Genomic DNA, 19,530 nt, shown 5'->3' with positions numbered 1-19,530 from the left:
AAACCAAATTTTTGTGATTTCAATTCCCCAGTATAACTTTTTGTAATATTTTCCTTGTTTTAATATTCTTATACAACTTCATAAACTAGCATTCATACACACATATACACATGCACACATGCGCATGCGTGTGTGTGTGCACAAAAACAAATCCATTTTATTTCTTACAACTCAACAGCACCTTCAGGCAATCCATTCTTCTGTATTAGTGCCACCATTGTGTTTCATAAGTGACACATTATTCACTATCAGTGCCGTAGTTCACTGCAGGAGAGAAATGGGCACATCAAGTTGGAACACATTTGAAGTCGTAGTCCTGCTAAAGGATTGTGCCACTGAATCACTATGGAATTCTAGAAGATTTTCAGTCATAAGGAACTAAGAAACATATATCTGTAAATAAAATAGAGAATTGTAAGAGACCCTAAGAGGACATCTGTTCCTCTTGACATAACTGTGTTATCCTAGACAGACAAGTAAGAATTGTCTTATTCTTGACAGAAAAGCCCACATCTTAGCAATATATTTCCCCAAACCCTGAAATTATATCAAATCTTTCAATATGATATAGCTTCCCATCAATTATCTCTGTTAAGAGAAGATAACAGTGATGTAGATAATTCTGGGAAAAAAATAAAGCCTTTATACCAGAAAATCTCATCAGGTATTTTATTAGCTAGAAGCCCTTATCAACTGACACTTCGACAATAACTCTATTATAATGGTAATTAATATTTATAATAATGAGTGCAGGACCTGAAGTGCCGTATGATTTTTTTTTAAAAACAGATCATGTTCAATATAGTTCTGTTTTTTTTAGGGTCATATATTTAGAATGATTAGGGACAACAGAAGATATAAATTCTAAATCCTTCTTTTTATGATAAGATCACATTATTTAACCAAAGTCAAATTGGTAAGTAATGGAGCTAAGATTTGAATCAGGATCTTTAGACTCCATGTGCAGAATTATTTTTTCTATAATCCCTGTCATAATTCTTTGGAATTTAGAAAATAATGCTTAGTGTTTATGCTAAGAATTTGCCTCTTTCTCTGTATTCTTACACCTGATCCCAAGCATTGACCTCTTATCCGCTGGACTTAGCCTTCCTTTGCATCAATCCTGTCCCAAGAAAAACACACATAAAGAGCTTTTTGACTAGGTGTTCTGATTATACTATGGTGACAAGTCAATTTGGAAGGCAGGAAAGTTGTGACCTAGCCACATGAGGACAGGCAGTCTCAGTTTGGGCTTCTACATAAGGTCCATGAAGCAAATGTGAGAAAAAATTAAATATAGTTCCTCTTTATCACGAGGAGAATTTGGTGATCAGAGATAGGCAGACAGTATAATTAAAGATGTATTTATTATGTGTGGTCTGAAAAGGAGCATAAAGTGTCATGATTAAAGGATTCATAAAGACACCCAAAGATCCTGTGTATATTGTATAGGCTTCCACTTGCTTCCCCTAGAGGACTTGTCAGCCTGCTATAGACAGAGCAAATAGAAAAGGAGAGAACCTAGAAGATTCCAACTACTACTATTATCTCAATATATACTTCCTTCAGGTCTCACCTGGCCTTCAGTCCTTATTTCTCTAACATGATACAGTCTCTGTGCTTCCAGTGTCATCTGGCTTGAAAGATATACCACTGAGGAGCAGCTAGGTGGCAGAGTGGATAGACCACTAGCCTGGAGTTAAGAGGACCTGAGTTCAAATACAATTTCAGACACTTACCAGCTGTGTGACCCTGAGGAAGTCACTTAACTCCAATTGCCTCCCAAAAAGAAGAAGAAAGAAAGAAAGATATACCATTATTATTCCTTGCTCTCTATACTTAAAGTCTCTCTATATTAGAACTAGGTTGAGACAAGATGGTTTTTCTGGTACTTATATCCTGTTATATTTTTTTCTGGTTTTATACCCATTCTTTTGTGATGATTAAATGGAGGAAGTAACACTTGGCACTTTTGCTTTCTGAGGAATCAGTACTAGGAACTTGGGAATGTTCCTTGATGATAAAATTAGAAATATTTCTTTTCCCTTAAATTTTCATGTATCACAACAAAGTCCTTGACAATGTGATCTTTTTGGAATTTCCAGAAATCTCAGAAATAAGGTTTTGACATTATAATTTCTACTAATGTTTCTAATGTCCCCTTCCTGAGCTAAATGACCCAGATGGAACTGAACACTTTAATACATATGCTTGAGCTCTCAAAGAACCATGTTTATTCTGGCTTCATGATGACCCTTGCTATTCCATAGCTGGAAATCTGAACTCTTAGTTAACAGCAAGATAGCCTAAGCTTCAATCCCTTTATCACTGACCATACCAAATCTACTTGTAAATGTCATCCACCCTGTTATATTGCTTCATGACTGCTAGTATAGAGAAGAAGGAAGGAAGGAAGGAAGGAAGGAAGGAAGGAAGGAAGGAAGGAAGGAAGGAAGGAAGGAAGGAAGGAAGGAAGGAAAGGAGAGAGGGAGGAAAGAATGAGTTTAAGAGGAGATTCTACAAGAATTGGCACAAGTCCAAAAAGAAGACCTTCACCAAGTACTGCAAGATGTGGCAAGATTATGGCAAGAAGCAGTTAGAGAAAGATGTCAATAGCATGAAGAAACACTGCCAATCAGAGTCATTGCCTACCCCAGAAGAATGAGGCAGAAGAAGTCTCACTTGGTGTACCTGAGTAACTAGACTGGGATTATGAGAAGCTAAAGCAGCCAGTGCCTGTGTCCATTGGGTTTGAGCAGGATGAGATTATTGACATCACTGGAGTTACTAAGAGTAAGGGTTACAAAGATGTCAGTAGTCACTGGTACCCAAAGAAACTCCCCCCCAAAGTTTACTGAGACCTGCATAAGTAGGCTGTGTTAGAGCTTGGTATGCTGCCTATGTGGCATTCCCTGTGGCCTGGGCTAATCGGAAGGGCTACCACCATTGCACTGAGATCAACAAAAAGATCAACAAGATTGGCCAGGGCTATCAGATCAAGGATGGGAAACTCATCAAAAACAATGCAGCCATTGATTACAACCTGCCAAGTGCATTAATCCACTAGGGGGCTTTTTCCACTATGGTGAAATAACTAATGACTTTATAATAATCAAAGGCTACATCATTAGGACCAAGAACTATATCCTCTCCCTGTGAAAGTCTCTGCTAGAACAGACCAAATATTACACCCTGGAAAAGATTAACTTGAAGTTTATTGTCACCACTTCCAAATTTGTCCAGTTCCAGACTGTAGAAGAGAAGAAAGCTTCAGTGGGACCACTCAAAAAGGACCATGTTGCTAATTTTCCAGGCCAAAATGGAAATTTCTAGGTTAAAATGGTAGATTCTCAAAAAACTGAAATTATTTTCAAAGCTTAAAAAAATACTATTTATTTATATCACTTCTTAATTTCCTTGTCTCTCTTAATATCAGCTTTCTTTTGACATAATTGGTGCTAGTTTCAGAGTAAAAAAGGGATAACATCTAGAGTGACAGAATCTTGAGTCAAAGCAATGACTGACCCCATTTCCATTTACTTTCTCTCCATAAAGGATAAAGTCTTCTGGTTGGCTTATAAATCCCTTTAAAACTTAGCTCCTTCCCATCTCCCCTGTTTTCCTTCATTTCTTCCCTCTGTGAGCCACTGACACTGGCCTACGCTGGCCTCCTTCCTGTTTCTCTTGACCTTTTTCAGTGGATGTGAATTGCTATTCCATAGCTAAATATCTGAAATATTACTTAATATCAAAATAGCCCAGACTTTGCTTCCTTGATAATTGACCAGACCAGACCAGCTTCCAAACCTCATCCATCTTAGTATTATAATGAGCATAATACTCTCCTTCTTCACCTCTGCCTACTGTTTTCTCTGGCTTCCTTCAAAATTCAGTTCAAATCCCATCTTTTATAGGCCCTTCTCCTCCCAAACAATTCTAGTGCTTTCACTTTAAGATTGTCTTCTGCGTAATTTTATTAAATATTGGATGTACATGGTTGTTTTCATCTCCCACATTAGGATTTTAGCTCTTTGATGGCAGAGTGAATGTTGTTGACTTTCTTTGTATTCCCAGCATTTATCACAGTGCTGAGCACATGGTAAGTGTGCTGACTTGCTAACCGACTTTTTAAAAACTTATACTTTCAATAAAATGAGGTAAGTACAAGATAATTGTCAAGGTCTCTTCAAGTTCTAAACCCTAAGGTCTTATGATGAAATTCATTTCGATAGTGATGAATATGAAAAGTATTACTGTTAATTTTGTAATTTACAATTTGTTTTGTAAAACACATATTCATGCACACCCATACACACAACCAGATAGAACAGCATTTAAGTCTTGCCTATTAGACAAAAATCAACACTGGTATTTCAGACTCACTTACAAACATTTGAAATGCCAGAGACAAGCATTTTTGGAGGTCCAAAGCTTAGCTGGAGCCAATTTATACCCAAGAAAAAATTAACACTTACATTGTGAAATTGGTTCTTTAATAAGTTTTCCATAACCAGAAGTAGGAACAAGCATCTTTAGGCATGAGTAAGTCTTCCAAGTCCCTAAGAGAATGTGGTACACACAGTGGGTGTTCAACAAATATATGATAATGGGAATGATGCAGCTGCTCCATTGAATGCATTCTCCCCATCAAATAAAAGTGGATGCACAGCATGTCTAAATAACTTTGCCTGGCATGCTAAACAAGAAATGTGAGCATTTTCAGTGTCCTTTCATAAAACCAATCTGATTACACTGAATAAATGGAGATGATTTTATTATGGCTCAAAATATAGCTTGAGAGAAGTTATTCTAAACCTATTTTGAAGAGGTGAAGAAGCCTATAATCAACACAAGATCAATGACTTTTTTTTTCCTCATAGAAAAGGAAAGAGATGCTGAAATGGTAGTGAGTCTGGACTGAAGCCCATCTAGCCCAAAGGGATGTTGCAAGGAAGAAATGAGCTAACAGATGTAAAAGTGTTTGAAAACAGTTTTTGAAGTGTTCTACAAGTATTTTATTATTGTTGGATAAAACCTATGATTTCATTGGTATAAGAAACTACCGGAAGGAAACTGCCTCAATACAGCTCTCCAATTGTTGTGCATTTACTTGAGATTTACCCAGAGCAGCAAAAAGTTGTGGTGTTTCCAGTGTCATGCAGATAATATGTGTCAGAGGCAGTACATGAATCCACATTTACCTGAATCTAAGGGTGGTTCTTTTTGCACTAAACAACATTGCCTCTCACTCTAGTAGTGTTTCTTCCCCTTTCCTTCCTCCTCTAAGACCACCACCATCCAGAAGAATCACTTCGACATTAACAAAATTATTATGAAATCCCCAGTCCCCTACACTGGATTATTGAAAAAAGTACCTGTTAGGACCTGGAATTGATATTGATATAGATGGTTTTGGTTTTTAGTAGCTGGAATAACCCAGAATTAGTAGTAGTAGTTGGAATTACCCCCAAGGCAACTAATCATTTTCGCTTTGGTCAGTCTATAAAGTTTTCTGTAACTTTTCAAGTGAAAAACAGCAATTGTACCCCTGCTCCTCCCTTGCTATGTGATAACAGTCCACAAGTCCATTTCATTGTAAAAGTAGGTAAAGTTAGAAATAATGCTAAGGACTCCCAACAGCACATGGAGATGCTCTCCTGAGAGACAGAGACAGAAAGAGAGAGAGAGAGAAAGAGAGAGACAGAGAGAGAGACAAAGAGAGAGACAGAAAGAGAGAGAGAGAGAGAGAGAGAGAGAGAGAGAGAGAGAGAGAGAAACTTATACACAAATGTGTCCTTTCATTGTAAAGAGTTCTTTCTGAAAACAGATTTCCCTTAGTCTTGCCTCTCAACCAGAACAAGGGATCACCAACTTTATTTCTTTTCATATATATGTTAGGATTTTTGAAGTAGGGATTCTTAAGCTAGCATCCATGAACACCCCAAAGCATACATGGATAGATTTCAGGGGCCTGTGAATTTGGTTGACAAAAAATTACATCTTTATTTTCATTAGCCTGTAATTGAAATTCAGCATTTTCTTCAATTAGGAACTTATGAATGCAGTCAATAAATCACAAAAGTATTAGAGTACCTATTATGACTTTGTTGCCAATTGAAATGACAGATATTTTCATATCATGTTAAAATTGTTGCAAATATCTAGAAATATCATTTATGCTTCTTCATAATTGCTGTACTTTCTATACCCACCACTGGATCTCGCATGATTGCAGTTTTGCTGTCTACAGACTACATTTTAATATAACTGATTTCTTTTGTAATTTCATGTGTTATGTTTTCATTTTTGATTGTATTCATATTCCTGATGTTTAGTACATTGCCTTTTATGCATAGTAAGCACTTAATAAGTGCTTCTTGATGTGTATTTAATTTTATGCATTTAAAAACATTATTCTGAAAGGGCTCCATAGGCTTTACCTGACTGACAAAGAGAGTTGTAGCACAAGAAAATGTTAATAACCACTGTTCCAAAGCTTATAACACAATTGTTCACAATGTTTGGTGACTTTAATGCCTCCTCCAAAATACTATCTACATGTTTCTGTGCCTTCATTTTTCTACTGAATGATTTCTCCTTCCCCCATCTATCTGAATTCTACTGATCCTTGAAAGCCCACAGTGTCTCCCTTCCTGAAGCCTTCCTCTAGTCCAGCCAACAGTGACATCTCTCATTTCTGAATTATTTTTTTTGGTGTGTGTCAACAAATCTAGCAGTTAGAGATTTGTAAAGTTCTCAGATTATTTCATGTCTTTTAGTCATGCCTAATGACTAAAATACAAGGTAGAATATTATAACAAAGGAAAGATGTGTAGAAACTATATAGTAAAATTGGAGTGGGGGAGAAGCAACCTTTAGATGGATGGAGCACATGTTACCTAACCAGACCAGACAGAACTGTGGAGGGATATATTCCATAGAGTAGCTTATGTGATTGAATACAGTTAGGAGGAGCAGATGAAATCAATAAATAGGGAATAGGAAAGGAAGGGGTATGAAAAATGCTTGAAATGGTAGTTTGGAGAGAAATTATGGACATCCCAAAATTAAAACTATTTAAGGACTTTTAATTAATTCTGTAGCCAATTTGTGAGCAAAGGATGCTATGCATACAGAATTGTATTACAAAGAATATTTTTGGCAGCAATACAATGGATTAAAAGAATGGAGAAACTAGCACAGAACTTCATTATCTTTTTTTTATGGTGTGGACCCCTATGGCCATCTGATAAAATCTATGGACTCCATCTCAGAATAAGTTTTAAATAGAGATGTATGTGTAATTTCATGTTTTAAAATAACTTTATTTACTTTTTTTTAATGCATTTTATCTGTCTATCCAAAAGTCCCTTGTAATTAATGATAAGGAGCAGGAGAAGGAAGATGATTATGTTGATAAATTTAAAACTAAAATACTTATCCTAATCATATAGTGCAACAAAACAAATTCTCACATTGGTCATGACCAAAAATGTATTTCTCTACATTTTGAATTTATTACCTTAGTGGCATATTTAGTCTTCAATCATCTAGATATGTGCTTTATCACTGCATTTTTTCAGAGTTCTAAAGTCTTTCAAAGCCATTTCTCTTCCATAATGTTTGTATTGCATATCTTTTTTCTTCTAGTTCTGTTCATTTCACTCTTCATTAGCTCATAAAGATCTTTTCAGTTTCTTCTGAAACTACATTTTGTCATTTCTTATGGAATACTAATATTCCATTACATTCATGTATCATAATTTCTTTGGCTATTTCCCAATAGAAGAATGACCCCTTGCTTTCCAATATTTAGTCACTATGAAGAGAGCTACTATACATATTTTTGTGCACATAAGTTCAATTCTTCTTTCTTTCATCTCTTTGGTATAAAAGGCTAGTAATTGTATGGCTGGGTAAAAACTTTGTGGGCAGGGGGCAGCTAGGTGGCACAATGAGTAGAGCACAGGCCCTGGAGGCAGGAGAACCTGAGTTCAAATGTGGCCTGACATTTGACACACTTACTGGCTGTGTGGATATGGGCAAGTCACTTAACCCCCCATTGTCCTACCTTCCCCCTTCCAAAAAAATCACTTTCCCAAAAGGGTAGACAATTTCACAGCTCCACCAACTGTGAACTAGTGTGCCTATTTTCCCTCACCTACTCTAATTTTTGTCAATTTCTTTTGTCATCTGTCAGTCTTGTGGTTTGAGGTGGAACCTCAAAATTGCTTTAATTTTTACTTCTCGAATTATTAGTAATACACGTTTTTCCTGTGGTTGTCAATAGATTGTGTTTCTTCTTTTGAAAACTGCTGTTTGTATTTTTTGACCAATTATCTATAAAGACAAATAGGAACCAAGTCCTTACGTATCTCGAATATGGGACCTTTATCAAAAAACCTTATTCCAAAGATTTTTTTGCAGTTACTTGTTTCTCTTCTCTTCTAATTGTTGTTATATTAAATCTGTTTGTATTATATTATATTATATTAAATCTGTTTGTACAAAAACTTTCAATTTCACATAATCAAGAATTGTCCATATTCTCTTCTGTGATCTCCTCTATCCTTTAGTTATAAACTCTTTTATTGTCCACACATCTAAAGGGTAATTTCTTCCTTGCTTCTCTAATTTATTCATAAAAGCACATTTTAAATCTAGATCACATATCCATTTGGAGCTTATCTTGGTTTATGATGCAAAGTGTTTGGTTAAAGCTAATGTCTGCTAAACTGCTGCCTACTTCCCCCTAATACTCACTCCCAGAAACCAAGGTCTTTGGACTTACTGAACACTATGCTAATATGTCTATTTGCATCAGTATATTTTCAACCTAATTTTTTCCCTTTATCGTATTTTCTGATTTTTAACTAGCATCAAAAGATTTAATGAATATTCCTTTATAGGACAGTTTGAGATCTGGTGCTGATTGAGCTCTTTCCTTCTATTCTTTTGTCATTAATGTCCTTAAGATTCTTGACCTTTTATTCCTCCATATGAATTTCTTTATCATTTTTCTAGTACTATAAAATATTCTTTTGATAGTTTGATTGATGCGGCACTGAATAATACATTAATTTAGGCAATATAATCATTTTTATTATATTGACTCAACTTACCTATGAACAATTAATGTTCATACAATGATTTGTCTATTTTATATCTGTAAATAATATTTTATAGTCAGATTTATATAATTCCTGGACTCGTCTTGGTAGATACACTCCCAAATGTTTGATAGTTTCAGTAGCTTCTTTAAAAGGAACTTTACCTTCTAATTCTTCCTGGAGGGCTTTGTTCATTACATGTATGAATGGTGATGATTTATGAGAATTTTTTTTGTATCCTGAAAGTTGGTTGCATTTAGTTTTATTTAATTTTTAGGTTGATTCTTTACTTTTTCCAAATAAATCATAACCTCATCTACAAAAAACAATGATTTTGTTTCTTCTTTGCATATGCTTATTTCCTTTACTTCTCACTTTTGGCTTACTGTTAAAATTAGCATTTCTACCTATTATCACACAGTAGTGGAGATAATAGGAATCCTTACTTACCTTGGATATTATTGGAAGGGGCCCAATGTTTTATCCAAGAGAAATAATGTTTATTTTTGAACTTATATATTGTTTACAACATTAAAGAAATTTATTCCTATGCTTTCTACAAATTTCATGGAAATATGTAGACTTCATGGAAATGGTGCTGGGTTTGTCAAAAAGGCTGTTAACATTTATTGATATAATAATGTTGATTTTGTTATTTATATTATTAGCATAGGTTTTTTAATATTCATATTCTTCCCCTACATTGTGCCAACCTTATATTCCTGGTATAAGCCCAATCAGGTCATAGTGTTTAATCTATATTGTTGTAGCCCACTAGCTAATATTCAATTTAAATTTTTCAGACTTTATTAAGTAAGTAGTTTTCTTTCTATGCTCTGTCTATCCATGTTAAAACCATATTTACATCATAGGAAGAGACTGGAGGTGTGTATTTTTTATTATTGCAAAAATGTATGTAATATTGGAATTGGCTGTTTCATTATTTTCATTATTTGATAATTCACTTGTAAATCCATCTTATCCTGGTAGGTTTTTTTGTTTTTTGCCTTTGGAAGTCCATTTATGGATTATTATTTTTCATGATATTAGCTTGTTTAAAAAGTATTTTCTTATATTAATAATTATAATAACTAATATTTATATACCACTTTAAGTTTTACCAAGTACTATAGTTATGTAGCCTCATTTGATCCTCAAAATGATCCTATGAAATTGGTACTATTATTACGCCTATTTTACAGATGAGGAAGCTGAGAATGAGAAAGGCTGTCACAGAGCTATGAAATGTCTGAGGTAGAATTTGAACTATGCCCTTATTGACTCTAAATTCATGCTCTTACACAATGATTTTTCGAAATGCATACTTTTAATGTGCAAGTTTTGTATCTACATACTTATCAATTTCCTCTTTGTTATCAGTATTTAGAACATAATTGGGGAAATAGTTTCTGATAATTTCCTTTATTTCACTTCCATTCATTATGTAATTTCATTTTTATATTATTTTGACTTTCCAATAAAAAAAACAGATTAGATATCTATTTTATTAGTTTTCTTTTTTTAAGATGGCTCCTGATTTTATTTAATAATCAAGTGATAATTTTGCCATAAATTTTGTTAATCTCTTCTTTAATTTTTTCATTTTACGCTTCATTGTTTAGTTGGAAATTTTTCATTTGCTATCCATTTTCATTGTTCTTGTTGCATGCCCAATTCATTGATTTGCTCTTCCTCTTTATTTGTTGATTAAAGTTTTTAGAGAAATAAATTTCTTCTCCTAAAAACTGCTTTAGCTGCATCCCATGAATTTTGGTATGTTATCTCACCATTTTGCTCAATGAAATTTTCTATCATTTCTATAATTTATTATTTCACCAGACCACTTCTTTAGAATTATGTTATTTAGTCTAGAATTATCTTAATGCTTTATTTCATGGCTCTTATAATGTAATCTACCCAGCTCTTTTTTATCTTTATTATGTTTACTTATTGAAAATCAGGACTTCCACCTTTGCTTTTTTAGTTCAACTAAAGCATAATAGATTTTATTCAAGCTCATCATTTTAATTCCATGTAAACTGTGTTTACTGGTGTGTCACCTGTACATTTAAAAAAACATTTTCTAACCTATCCTACTATCCTCTGCTCTTGGATTATGAGTAAGCACATGGTAAATTCTTAAGTGTTTGTTTTCCTTCATCTTGTCTTCTTTCACAATTTCCTCTCTTTATCAAAAAGCCAATCAATAGACCAAATTTTAGTAAGGATACTATGTGCTAAATTCTGTGCTCTTTTATTGGTTTCATTTTTTTTCTGTTATAATGTGTCCAGTTTTGTACACTACTTTCAATCTTTTTTCCCAAGGTGAATAGAGATAGGTAGATAGATAGATGATAGAGAGATGAACAGATAAAATTGTACAAAGTAACTTTATGATTTGTCATCCCTCCTTGTCACCTTTCTCAGTATCCAAATTCCAATGTCTTTGAAAAGACATTTTAACCACACAAAGCCACAATACTTCTTGAGGACATGGATTGTTTAATTTTTATCCTGGCATCACCAAGGTCTAGTAGAGTTTTCTTTATGTGTAGGTGCTTGATAAATGTTTGTTGAAATTAATATTATTCTTTATTATTTTTCCTTGATCTTCAAATACATTGTTATTGTGTTACTATGCTATAGCAATTTTTTTCTAACTTGGTACAATAAACACATTTACCTAAGCAAATAAAGGGATAATAGGTCCCATTCCTCTTCATTCTCTATTTTGTTATTCTTCTAAGTTAGTTTTCTCCCTTTTCTCTTGAAAGCAATAATATAATCTACTTGCCATATAAATATTCTTCACCTTTTCTTCCAACAATAATGATAATGATATCTATAGTTCCATTAGGTATTGGTATAAGATTCACTTTTAAGATGAATAAAAGTGAAATAGATTTTAAAATTTTTAAAAATAAAACAACTCTGCAGTTGTTCCAGGAAGCCACATAAGAAAATATCAAAACAAACAAAAACACAGGACAAAAATAATGAAAAGGATTAAAAGCGGACACTGCAATCAAATAACCAGAGCAAAAGCATCCAAGTAAATTGACTTATTAAAAGGTCATTATGTTCCTAAACATCTCATAAACATTTTTAAAATGCCACATAATCAATAAGCATTTCATTTCTTCAGTTGTCATTTCATCTACCTGGCTTGTGTTTTTGAGTTCAAGTATCCTTTTATGGCTATGGAAAAGTAAATAAAATTATAACCATTTTAGTTAGCATGATGTAGTAAAGACACTGCTAGATTTAAACTCAGAAGATCTGTTTTAAGCCCTGTCCTTTACTAACTAATTAATTACTAAAACTTTACTAATAACTAATATGTAACTGAGAAAGTCATAGAATCTCAGAGTTGGAAAGTAACTCAAAGGAGATTCAGTTCAGTAAATGTTTCATTTCAGATTAGTTTCAACCATTAGGATTTTTTTCTTACATAGGGCTGAAATCAGACTCCCCGCGACTACCACCCATTATTCCTAGTTCTGCTCCACAGGGACAAGTAGAACAAATCTAATCTATCTTCTATATGACAATCCTTTAAATACTCAGAGACAGCTATCATGCCTCTGCTATATATTTACTTCTCCACACTAACCGTCCCTAACATCCTTCAACAAATGTTTGTGTGCCATGATCTACAATCACCTTAACATCACCATCATCCTCCCCTATATATACTTAGGTTTGGAATTGTTTATTAAACATGGTATTCAGAACTGAATATCATACTTCAACAATGGTCTAACTGAGGCAGAAAATGGCAAAGTAATCACCTATCTCATATTGTTCATGCATCATTAATTAATGCAGGACTTACTTGGGGGAATGGCTGCCTTATCACTCAATTTTCGTTCACAGTTTACTAAAACTTGCAGACTTCTAAAAGATGAACTCTTTTCTATCCACAGTTTCATCATTGCTTTTTCTGAAATATATCTTATCAAACCCATGTGAAGAACTTGACTGTCCTTCTTATTTAAATGCATCTTCTTACATTGGACCAGTCATTCTTAGTGACTGGAAACTTTTTGAGCCTGATTGTGTCATCTAACATGTTACTTAACTTTCTCAGCTTTGTATCTTCTGCAAATTTGAGAAATATGACATAAATGCCTCCATCCAAGAAAAAAATATGATGAACAATTCAGAGACAAGGATAAATCACTAGGACACTTCACAGGAGGATTCTTTCCAAGTAGGCATTTATAAATCTTTGCATCCAGTCAACCAGTCCCAAATCTAATTAACTGTACTGTCATCTAGTCATCATTCCTACACCATGAAATACTATGTCTATTGCATTCCCCTAATCTACCAGCTTAGTTTATTTTAAAAAGGAAATGAGGTTATTCCAGGTTGATATTTTCTTTATGAGGTCTTACTGGCATTTAGAAATTACTTTTTCAACTCAAGAAACATTTTTAAGTTTATACTATCTGTAGGGCAGTATGCTAGGTACTGGGGACAAAAAGACAAAAAAACTTGTCCCTGCCCTCAAAGAACTTATTTTCTATTGGATGAAATGCAACATTCATACAAATAAATAAGCAAATAATTTCAGAAGGGATCAACCAAGAATATTAACACTTTGTAGGTTGGAGGGATCAAGTAAAGCTTCACAGATCAGATGAAACCCACATGCTACTTTCAAGAATGAATAGCAATTTCCTTCCATTTATGTGGAATGGCCTTCACAAATACACAGAGGTGGAATATGTAATGCTATCTTTGGGAAACAAGTAGTAGTAAAGTTTTGCTGAAACAATGAGTATGTAAGAGAGGCTAAAGTGAAATATGCTAGAAAAGTAAGTTAGAAACACATTTGTTGAGGGCCTTAAACATCAGTTTGAAAGTTTTTATTTTTATCTTAAAGGAAATAAAGAACTATTAAATGTTTTAAAGTTATGGAGGGCATGATCAAACTTGTGTAGCTATGTGGATTTTCAGTTAAATTTAAATGGAGAGAAGCTGGAAAACAGATAGAGAAATTAGCAAGCCATTATGAAAATCCAAAAGGGAGGTGATGAGGGCTTGAATTAAAGCAATAGACATGTGAGTACAGACAAATGAATATTTCAAAGAGATACTGTAGAACTAGACATGACAAAACTTGGCAACTGATTGGACATGCAATGCAGCAGCAAAAGTAAAGGAAAATAGATGATAGAATGACAGGACGAATATGTCAAATGTAAGGATAGACAAGACTTGGTCATGGTTGTAAGCAGCATAGGAAAAATCAGGAGAAAGGAAGCAATGAAGGATTCAATTCAGTTTTGTCTAGTTCTATAAAATAAACTCAGTAGTTTTATTATTGTGGTACTAAATATGTAAATTAATTAAATGTCACCATTTTTATTATATCAATATGACCCAATCGTGAAGAACTAATAATTCTATATCCTTGGTCTATGTCATTTCTTTAAAGAGTATTTTAAAGTTGCATTCATATAAGTCCTCTTGCTCAAAACATTATAAAATGTTAAAGTCTTTTTGCTGTCCTTAATATTCATTGTTGGCCTCAATTCATTCCAACCTTGAGTGTTTCTGAAAATAAGCATGAGGCACCATGCCAAAGTTTCTCCATTAGCTAATCTTGCTTTCATATTTTGTGCAAGTTTTATTGAAAGCATACTGGGCCAATTATTTCTCTGTACAACTACATCAGTCTATATAGAATGTTTCATCTTTTAATTTGATTAGAATGATTTCTATTGGTATCATCAAAAATTCATTTTAATAGGGCCTGCTAGGTGGTCCAGTGGATAGACTATGAGGCCTAGAGTCAGGAAGACCTGATTTGAAACACTTACCAGCTTTGTAACCCTAAGTAAGTCACTTAACCTCTGTTTGCCTCAATTTCTTCATCTGTTAAGGGGGAATAATAATAGAACCTACCTGCCAAGGTGAGGATGATAGAAGATAGTAATTGTAAAGTCCTTAGCACAGTGCCTGGCACAAAGTAATTGCTATGTAAATGCTAGTTGTTATCATCATCATCATTGTTATTACTGTTATTTTGTTACTTCCTATTTCTTTTGAGGTAAATTGGTAAATTGGTAAAATTTTAGCCACTGCATTTGATCTCTATCCTTTCTTTGCTTCTTTTTAAATCTATTTTCCCCAAACTTAATATTTACTTCAGGCTATCGTTAACCTTACTCATATTATCCATCACAAAATTTAGGATGAAATTGATACTTACCTAAATATATTATTGCTGCTATTGGTCAACAAACAGCATCTCTTTTTACTACTCACTCAAGGATAATTGGTTAAATGTTTTCTATTGCTTTACCTTTATTTGGATTACATATATTGTTATTTTAATGCATGGTCTCTATTTCATCAATTTTCATTTTAGCAAGTTGGTTATTGAAAGCTGTGTTTAATCTGGGAATCTTTAATTTCAAATTTGTATAAAAGCTTGAGCCAGATAAGATATAAATAATCATTCAGAATACCTACATGTTGAATCTAAGTATGTGTGAAAGTCAAAGATGAGCTGTATTTAGGTCACAGTCACTCTCTATATATTTTTATTAATAAAATTATCACAAAGGAAAGTAAATATTTTATGTTGGTTTTGGCCAACAGATTGTTCCATTAAATGTCCAGATAACTAAAATTCCTAATCATTATTTCAACATGTTGTGTTTGTGATGGGACGTCTTTGTCTATTTCCACTTGCTGTTTATATAGTCTATATTATAGTACAGCATTGTCTATATAGCATACTTCCATACTGAAGCTGTTCATACTTCTCCAGTCATTGATTCTCAACTAAATATTATCCACCATATTTCCTTCTTTGTGTTCCCAAATTTCAAACATAAGTATATCTTTTTATCGTACCTTGCTATTCCACTACGTCTTTTGCATATCTGTTGTAAATAAAGCATAATGCATATCCTTCAAAGAATAAGAATCATGAAAGATGAAGTATAGATTTTCTATGAGGTGGATCATATTGATGAAGCCACAGATCAATTTAAGTAAAATTATTCAGTGCGTTGCGTTATGTTACCATTAGCAATAGCTCTTGTGTGATAAAAAATAAAAGTTGTTGGTTTTGGTTTCATTATGAATCCAAGGGAAGTAAGAAACATAAATTCATGCAACACTCAGGCATGTTGCTTACAGTTCTTACAATAAGGATAAGCAAAAAAATAAAAATAAAATAAATGGAAATTATGTGGATGCACTTGGTTAAAAGATTAGGAAGTAAAGAAATTCTATGAAGATTTGTCAAATTCCTTAAAACCAAGTAAGCTTCTACTTTGATAAGCATTAAATTTAGTAACGATATGAAAGTAAATACAAGAGAAGATAAAAGAAGTATATGTATATGTATTATATTGAAAAATGTGGGTTGGAATTTAGAAATGGAAAAGGCCAAAAGCTCTTTCTCAGCAGCCTAATGCCTATATTCATAGTTTCTTCCAGAAGAGAGTCAAGAGGCACTGGCCATAGTGAGCCTTAAAAGACAGTACCAAAAAAAATGAAATTGACTGTTAAAGTTGAAAAACAACTTGCCAGAAATGTGAAAGTAATCTCCAAATCAGTTATATTTCCAAGTCAGATTATGAATTTAGAGAAAAGTTCAAAAAGGTCAAAGATAGAAATTGCCAATCTAAGGGAAGGATCTACTGTTAGGTAGGCTACCACACCTAAATATACTGCCAGAAATAGCTTAACCCATTATTTAATCAATCTGAGGCCTTCCCCAGAGATAGAAGCAAGTAGATTGTGGAGACAAACTACTAGAACAATGCAGTTTCACCCATAACCCCCTTCTGTTGTTCACTATCCATGATTTATCTGTGTAGGTGCTGAACAATCACGAATATGAGGTTTTAAACAATTTTTACATTTTTAGTTTCTACATGAGTTTATCATTGCTTATGATTTTTTAAAAATTATAACATTTTGCTTCATTGTTCTGTTCATCCATTAATGCATTCATAAAATTTTTTCTATTTTTTTGTTTTGTTTTGTGGGGTTTGATGGGGACTTCATGATTTTTTTTACTGTTATATAAATGCACTGTCCAGATGAAATACAAACACATTTCAGTAATGTCAGGAATTTTTCAAAATAATTACAAGATAGACTGAGAAAAACATTATGAAGGAAGGTTAAAAATTGTATTTGGTCAAAAATAACAAGAAAACCACAATGGAGATGAAAACAAGCCTGTAGAAGGCTAGATGTGAATCCCAATTAAGTCCTGTCTTCTTAAGTATTTGGGGGTGAAACTTGAAAGAAAACAAATATACGGAAAATGGAACAAATTTGCCATCATTTCCAAAGTGATCTCTGCTTATTATCAATTTAAGTGGAACCACCATATTTGGACTCTAACACCAGAGTATTCTATCTTCCATATGATGACACAGAAATTGCAATACAGAAGAATAGTCACCTAAGTCTAGAACTGAATAGGAGGAAGAGAAGAGGCTATATTGTTTTCAAGAAATTGTTTAGCTTTTTTCAACAATCCAAAACTGACCTCTGACAAAGCAAGTCAACTTTTCCACACCAATATTTTCCCAATGATACTATGTACCTGTCAATCATTGAACACCAAATCTATGAAGAATCAAGACTGTTGTTGATCCAAAGGTCAAAAGAAAGACCTATGATACCTGTGGTGGGGATGAGCAAAGGAGGGAAAGCAGCAGCACAAGTAAACTGCAAAACATTGCTAACAGGACCTTGTACATAAGAATTGAGTAAGTGCTACTATCTCAGACATGTACAATCTGAAAAGTAAAAACAAGTGAACTGAAGTCCGAATGCACTGGCACCCACTAGGTATTAAGTGACTTAGAGAAAGACAACTAAAACTTAGAGGACACAAAAAATTGATGGGACAACTTGGACTATGATCAAACAGTTTGAAAAATATTGGATAGAGTATGATCTGCCACCATTTGAGGGGGCACACTCATATCAGTACAAACATGAAATCATTTTAAGTTTTGCAATATATATACATATGTATGTGTATACACACACACACACACACACACACGTGTGTGTGTATTTCCAGAGATATCTTGCAATCATGCCTATCCCAACAACTCTTAGTGATATAGATAGCTATATGGTACTAGACTTGGAATCAGATAAACAAGTTTAAATCCTCCCTCTGACATTTTTGCGTGACCCTAAGCAAACTGCTCAACATCCTCAAATGCCTCGTCTGTAAAATGGGGATAATAACAGTACCTGCCTCACACAGTTGTGAGAATCAAATGAGATAACTTATGTAAAGCATTTGGCAAACTTCAAAGCATTACATAAATGTTTGCTAGTATTATTATCAGGTAGCTAGGTGGTACAGTGGATAGAGAGTCAGGAAGACTCATCTTCCTGAGCTCAAACATGGCTTCAGACACTTACTAGCTGTGCAACTCTGGGCAAGTCACTTAACCCTATTTGCCTCAGTTTCCTCATCTCTAAAATGAGCTGGAGAAGGAAATGGCAAAATCACTCAGGTATTTTTGCCAAGAAAAGCCCAAATGGAGTCACAAAATGTCAGACATGACTAGAATGACTGAACAAGAATTATTGTTACCATTATCAGCATTATACCCATTGGCTCATATGCACTACTTTACATTAGTATTCTTAGTTCACCCTATCAGCACGCAGACATCTGAGGATATGGTTTTTATTCTAGTTATGTTGTTGAATATTTTATTCTATGAGTTATAGGTCTTGTCTTGTGTTATTCTTGACATGTTGTACCTTACACATCTGTATATTGATCCTTTTTAAAAAAATATTCCCTGGCTTCCTTCATGACTCAGTTCAAGTCTCATCTTCAGCAAGAGACCTTTCCTATCCCCTTCTCAGCTACTTGTCTTTCCCTTTCAGATTAGCCTCCACCTACTGTTTCAATATGGAAAAATTACATACAAAAACCTTATGTGTATACATGCGTGTGTGTGTGTGTGTGTGTATAGAGAGACACAGATACAGACAGAGATGGGTGGATTGCTGGGGAGAGAGAGAGAGACAGAGAGAGAGACAGAGACAGAGACAAAGAGATAGAGAGAGATTCAGAGACAGAAAGACAGAGAGAGAGAGACAGAGAGAGAGAGAGAGACAGAGAGAGAGAGACAGAGAGAGAGAGAGAGAGAGAGAGGCAGAGACAGAGACAGAGGCAGAGAGAGAAAGAGAAAGAGATCTTTTATGGACCTTACTTCTTGTCTCCATCACTAAAATGTGAGCTCCTTGAGACTACCTTTTCAGTCCTTTCCTGAATCCTTTTCTTTTAACCTTTCCTTGGTATCCCCAGGGTTTAGTATGGTGCCTAGCACACAGCAATGCTTAATAAATTCTTACCAATAGCTTGCTGGATTTTTAGTTTAAGGCACTTAAATGTCTCAGA

At 34.0% G+C, this 19,530-nt stretch overlaps 1 pseudogene; it reads left to right on the top strand.

The window, feature by feature from the left end:
* Positions 1–2,497: 2,497 nt before the first annotated feature.
* LOC118857607 lies at positions 2,498–3,333 on the top strand (annotated as a pseudogene).
* Positions 3,334–19,530: the final 16,197 nt, after the last annotated feature.

This window comes from Trichosurus vulpecula, chromosome 7, assembly GCF_011100635.1.
Source record: "Trichosurus vulpecula isolate mTriVul1 chromosome 7, mTriVul1.pri, whole genome shotgun sequence".
NCBI classification, from domain to species: Eukaryota; Metazoa; Chordata; class Mammalia; order Diprotodontia; family Phalangeridae; genus Trichosurus; species Trichosurus vulpecula.
This window is presented reverse-complemented; position numbering and strand designations above follow the sequence as displayed.